This window comes from Bolinopsis microptera, chromosome 11, assembly GCF_026151205.1.
Source record: "Bolinopsis microptera isolate Bmic1 chromosome 11, MBARI_Bmic_1.0, whole genome shotgun sequence".
NCBI lineage: Eukaryota > Metazoa > Ctenophora > Tentaculata > Lobata > Bolinopsidae > Bolinopsis > Bolinopsis microptera.
Genome location: NC_087082.1, coordinates 6756123 through 6763190, shown reverse-complemented (window position 1 = coordinate 6763190; position 7068 = coordinate 6756123). Strand labels below are relative to the sequence as shown.

The window sequence follows — 7068 nt, the reverse complement described above, 5'->3', positions numbered from 1 at the left end:
ATACCAAGGATCGTGCAGATTTTAAACCTAAACAGTAAAGAGGACAATATGAGCCGATCACGTCAGCTGCCTATTAGATTGGAGAAGTATTTACCACCCGATATTCATTATTCAGCGATATTGCCACTCTACATATTGTTAATTAATTATTAATTATCTCATGACATGGGCAAGAACTAATAAGATGAAGTTTCATCCTGATAAATGTAAGGTCTTAGCTATACTTAAGAGGTGGTCTCCCTTAGATGGCATTTTACCATTTACACGTTACACTTACTCTATGGGCCAAACTCTTCTTGATTATACAGATTCTGAAAAAGATTTAGGCATAATCATGACGTCTAATCTAAATTTTAATAGCCAGGCCGATGCTCTATATGGTAAAGCTAACCAAAAATTTGGCATGCTTAAGAGAAATTGTCATTTTATTAATGATCTGAACAAGAGAAGAGTCTTGTATCTTACTCTTGTACGCTCAATATTCGAACACTGTCCCATCATTTGGCGACCAGCGTCCAGTAGCACTATCAATATGCTTGAAGGATTGCAGAAAAGGGCCCTCAAATGGATTCGTAATGATTACGGTGTAAGCTATAGTGTAGAGGAAATCTATAATGCCCATTGTAAACAGTTAAATATTCTGCCCCTAAAGTACAGGTTTGATTACCATGATCTCAAGTTCTTTCATTCCCTAGTGCATCAATACCACCCATGCACCACTCTGCCTCATTACCTTACTTTCTTCTCCGGGTCAAGCCGACTGAGAAGCTCACATCTTTATCACTTATCAGTAATATCTTCAATTCCACCTGGCTCAGCTATATCTAAATCTTACTTTTATCGAGCTCATCTCACTTGGAACCGACTTCCTCTTTCCCTTCGAGAGATTATCAGACCAGGTGTGTTTAAAACAGAACTTATTAAACACATCTGGAAGGAACATGTTTGTACTGCATCTGTAGATAATGACCCTAGTTCAGATCCTGACAATTCTTTTTCTCCTGACTACGGGTAGTGTATTTCTCTATTATTTTTGTTTTTATTTTTTTGAGGTACTCATCACGCATTTTTGCTTTATTCGGATACAATTTTGATTTAGTCTTTTATATTCAATTATTTAAATTTTATCGTTAAAACTTCATTCCATTGGAAATATTACAAATCAGCCAATTGTAATTGAGAATTTTTGGGTTGTGGCAATTATTCTTAAAAACCTAGAAATGCCTCCTAAGTTCACAGCTCATATTATTTGCCCATTTTTCTCCTTCTGCACTTGGGGCCCAATGTAATTGCTCGACTTTTCATCAGGTCTCTCGAGGCCTTTTGTTTGGTTATTTGGGTGTATTGGTGTCCCCTGATTGTTATCATCGCTGTACACTTGTCAAGGCATTTTTTGGTTTCTCTAGTCCATTTTTAGAAATTCTATACAACATTGATATTGTAATAAATTATGATGATAATAATTGAAAGATTTCAATAAAAAAGTGCGTGATTCGTAACGATACCATTATAGACTACAGTACTAATAGAACTAATGGAAAAATAACTATTTTTGTCATGCAAACTTGCAAATATGCAAACATTATACTTGAAATTAGTTTTGTATTTACGTGAAAAGAATCAACAAATTTTCCTTGCGGTCTTAGCCCCATGTTGATGTACCTCAAAGTCAATATTTCTTGCCCTGATTTAACGAGAATTGATTCACAGTCACTCGCTGAAGTTTGCAGGGCTGAGTGTAAATTAAAACCTTCAGTTCGGTAAGATAAGGTCGCCGAATGACGGTCATGAAATGAATAGTCGAATATAACCGAGTATTTCAGATAACCGAATCAATCCATTAAATGTAATCCTGGTACTCTAATTTTCAATTAAGTGTATCGATTGGTAATTCAGTATTCGGCATTATATAGGTTCTACCGATTATTTTAAAATTTGATTCGCCGAATAATTTTACCATTAAACTGATTTATTTTAGACGTTCAAATATGTCTAAATAAGTATAACCCAGATTAATAACACTTATAGCATAAAAGAAAATGAGGGCATTGAGATCGAATCTTTTGTGAATGAGAGAAGTGCATTAAATTTAAAGGCTCATTTACAAAACTGATAGGTGAATATTCTTTCTCTCAGCTCGATCTCAATGATCTCATCGTATGAAGCTAATCAGTTAGACAGTCAAAGAATGGAATAATTCACTACTATCAGTTTAATTTTCCATTTTAACATTGAACATCGTACAGCACTCATTCACTCATTGCGAAATTGTTTGGAAAATTTTCGATACGTAAGGTTTAAAGTTTTCAATATTTTGTGATTCTGAATTCCGATATTTATATTCAATATTTCGAGATTTCAAGACTTCATGACTTGAAAACTGAAAATCTAAACCATTTTGTCGCAGGTTTAGCAACCCAATGACGTACAATTTCAACACCAGACGTTAAGCAATCTGACGAATAGCAGACATAATAGAAACACACCATAAACCCCTCCCATTAAAATCATAAAAAGAGGAGCAACCCAGTAAGACATATTAGCGTTTAACGCGGAGCTGCTTCTTATATCATGTTAACTCACCGGGGACGTGCGCGGCTCCTGACACGTGACCGAGACGAGGAAATCATCAACACTCAGATAAAACTGCTGACACAGTTCCGACCATTTGTCAAGTCACTACTTCCGGCGTCCTGCTTAACGTGCGACAAGTGCAAAGCAAAGAAGCTGTTGGATCAGGAGAAACAGTTTCAGGATATACTGAAGAAAGTGGGCGTGGGAGAGAAAATGACGTCACACTCTGTTTTACCGGATATAAAAAGGTGCAAAAGCGCAGGTTAGACTATTGTCTAGTTTTAGCTTTGAGCGATTTCTGCAAAATTCAATTTACCGCTTTATTCATGATGTAATTTTGAAAATTGAGGATGAAGGACTATTGAACTTTGCAAGCATACCTAATGAAGGTAGCGAAACTCTATTCAAATATAAATTAATTAGGTTATTTTATCCAGTCATGATCAGTATCACGCACGAGCGTGATACTTATCAGTTTTAAACGATTTCTGCAAAATTCAATTTACCGCTTTATTCATGATGTAATTTTGAAAATTGAGGATGAAGGACTATTCAACTTTGCAAGCATAATGAAGGTAGCGAAACTCTATTCAAATATAAATTAATTAGGTTATTTTATCCAGTCATGATCAGTATCACGCACGAGCGTGATACTTATCAGTTTTAAACGATTTCTGCAAAATTCAATTTACCGCTTTATTCGTGATGTACCTTAGTGCAAGAAATATAGGCGGCAAGAATATAAGGCGCTAGAAATTAAGGCGGCAAGAAATTAAGGCGATATTTTTTTTCGGAAAAAATACGATTTTTGATCGCAAATTTGGTTATAGTTTTGGTCGAAATAGTGTCAATTTTATTCTTTTATCAGTCTATAAAGCATAGAAATCTGTTTAAAAATACGATATATTGGACATTGGTCACATAAAAACTAAATGGTGCATGCACATTATATTTATAGTGATTGCTGTTCTGTCGTCTAAGTTTATAATTTTAAATTAGGTAGACATCCACTACATCAGCAAACTGCAAGTCAATTGGTATATTCATTGTACGAAAAGTACAGCTTCGACAAACGTTTGGAGGATGAATCAGCTGATATTATCAAGAAGCTATTTCCAGACACGACGGAGCAAGATGACGACGACTATCTTGGTTATGGATTGCAGCTGCTGGAGATATATGACTCTGATGAAGAAGGAGAAGACGAGAATATTAATTGATATATTAATGTATTTAGACTCAAGTTAATTTATTTTAAATATGTATTTCATTGAATTCTAGCAAATAACGAAATCGACATGTAAATTTAAAATAATAAAATCACACGAAAATTTCTTATGAAAAAATCGCAAGAAAAAAAATTAAGGCGGTTAGAAATTACGGTGGTCAGATATTAAGGCGGCAAGAAATTAAGGCGATTTTGTCAGAATCGCCTTAATTTCTTGCCGCCTATATTTCTTGCACTAAGGTAATTTTGAAAATTGAGGATGAAGGACTATTCAACTTTGCAAGCATAATGAAGGTAGCGAAACTCTATTCAAATATAAATTAATTTGGCTATTTTGTCCAGTCATGATCAGTACCACACACGAGCGTGAATTTTGGGTACACATTTATGGAATTAAATAGTTCGAGATATTTAAAATGGAGGGATCTTTAGAGATTGAAGACAACTATTTTTATACTCTTGCTGAGTGCTGACGAAGGACATTCCATTCGCATAGTCACAATTATTGATTGTAACACGGAAAAGCTGGAGAGCATTTTGAGCTGATCGAATAGCCAGGACATTTGTTTGGATGATGAAGTATTAGCCGCTATAGCTATGTTGCTGGATTATGATAGACTTAAATCGAACCTTAACTTCAGGGATAGACCAATTAAACTTCAAGGAACTTAAGGTCACAATCTCTAGATACTATGCAGCAATTGAACCCCAGTTACAAGGTACCCATTGGTCTATAGATGTACCTGATAACGAAGAGTGTAATTGCAACTGCTCTAGAGAAAACGGCATGACCTCCTTTGATCTCCCTTGTAAACAGGGGGTTCCGGCTAAGTACCAGATCTAGGTATACTTTAACCAATTTTACCCATGTGAGCACGTTTCCCCCAAGTATCACTATCATCATCCCTGGAAGTTCTGGTGCAGCCACCATTGCAAATCATGCGTAGATACAGATACTGTCGGCCATGTGCGGTGCTTGTTAACATACAGGAGTGCTAAACCCACATGGGTTACTGGGGTCAGATGCCAATTAGTATTTTTCATCTAAATTGCAATTGCTTTAAATTACTTTAAATGGTTTTTTAAAGTCAAAAAATGTTTTTTTTTTGGAACACTCATTTTTATCTTGACTGTCTGGAAATTAACCGCGCATATAAATGATGAATTGAAATTATTATGACAATGTATTTATCTAATGAGTCGCCATATAAAAAAACAAAAGTGGAAAATAAATGTCTCAAATTATTGCAGGGTCACAAAAGAAGATCACCAAAGAGAGTAGGCTGAATCCCCGATTGGTGCTTCAGAAAACAAACCGACAGCGGCAATCCAAATCAGGTGCGTCGCAACTCTGAATTTATGCGGTGACTCATGGCGGCTAAACGGTGGACAGTTAATCACGTAAGGTAACGTGTCACCCTGGTAACGTGTCACCCTGGTAACGTGTCGCCCTGGTAACGTGAGGTGTGATTGGAACGTCAAATGAGTGCTATATGTTTGGCAGTTCGATTGTTAAAGCTAAATTTGGTTGCATAAACCATGGTACTGGTAGCTGCCAAGTTGACTTTTCACTTGTAATACTTTTATAGGGATCCGGTACGGGGGCTATATTATAATTATGTTAATTATGTTATTAACAACATTCGATTGTTAAAGCTAAATTTGGTTGCATAAACCATGGTACTGGTAGCTGCCAAGTTGACTTTTCACTTGTAATACTTTTATAGGGAGCCGGTACGTGGGCTATATTATAATTATGTTAATTATGTTATTAACAATAACATTTACGTCGACTTTTGGGCAAACCTGTCATTAATATTTATGAAAGCGAAGATGTTTCAGGATATTTATCCCTGCATCGATGCCTTTTTGGAATACGAAATAACTGACCTCAACATTTTGAAAAATTATCTTAAATTTGTTTGTCAATTTGATCATAAACTTAAACGAATGAAGAGGAACTTAAATTGATTTGATTTAATGTTAAATTACCGATTAAACTCATATTTAATGAGTTAATTTACCTTATCGGACTTTATTTGAACTGTCATTAATTGGACCCTGGAAGCCCTAATGTTCATTTTATTGTCCGTTTAAATAAAATCCGACAAGGTAGTTAAATTCGATATATTAAATGAATGCCTTTGAAATTTAAGCGTTCATTTTAATGTCCGTTCAAAATTATGTCCGTTCAAAAAATGTCCGGTCAAATAACATTTAAGGTAGCTTAAATGCGACCACCAATTTCAAACCTTGCTACAATTACAGCTTTTTAAACTAATAACGTTAAATAAAATATATTTCAAGCTCGTGAATGTTTATAAAAAAATCGAAATATTCTTATTCAACGTTATAGAGACTGGGAAAACAAAATATAAATCTCAGGAGGACTTATAGTTTCAGTTGAGACAGCTGCATTAACTTACTGTTGGGTAACTATCTGGAATCAGATATTTTATTGGCTCTATCTTAACGTAGGAGGTACTTCTTTAGACTCAGTGAATACAGATTATAGTGGAAATAAATAGTTAAAGAAATAGTTATATACCTTACGAGACATACTCGACGAAATTCCGGCGACCTAAATGATCTGGGAACGAAAATATGGGATTTTTTGCCGAAAACCAACTTATTTCATACCCCAAATTAAATCATGGTATTTGGGGATTTTTTCATTTCTTAATATTTTACAAACATAAAACCCAATATGAGAAAATCAATAAAATAAAATATGAAATTTGAAAAATTACAAATAAATTTCTTCTTGATCTTCATGATCTTCTGGTTCAGGGACATTCTTCTCTCCAGTGCAGTCCCAGGTGTAATATAATACTACTACTAGTGTTCATTTGTTAGATGAATCATATTGATAGCTTACTATATAAGTATATACATAGATAGTAAATCGACAAAGTCATGATTAAAGAAAATACGTGAAAAATAATTTGGGGGAAAAAATTATGGTGACCCAAATTTTGGTAATGGTAGTCCGAAAATATGGTGTTTTTTTTTCGGAAAACCACCGACTTTCGTACCTTTTTAATATTTCTCGTAAGGTTATCTGTCTTCACTGAGTCTATTCAGAAACAATCAGAAATTTGAATTAAAGAAACATGTAATCATTAAACTCAATAATAATATAATAAAGTAATAATACACGACTCAATAAGTGAGAAGTACCTAGATGAGTTGGCCATCTGCAGATTTTCCTTATCGGACCTTATTTAAACGGACATTAATTGAACGCTGGAGGTTCTAGCGTTCAT

The 7068-nt window shown here is 34.6% G+C and overlaps 1 long non-coding RNA gene across 1 annotated transcript; it reads left to right on the top strand.

The window, feature by feature from the left end:
* The first annotated feature begins 1842 nt into the window (after positions 1 to 1842).
* On the top strand, positions 1843 to 5957 carry LOC134822972 (uncharacterized). The gene is made up of 2 exons (XR_010161243.1): positions 1843 to 2836; positions 5054 to 5957. It is a non-coding gene; the product is annotated as an uncharacterized LOC134822972 (long non-coding RNA).
* Positions 5958 to 7068: the final 1111 nt, after the last annotated feature.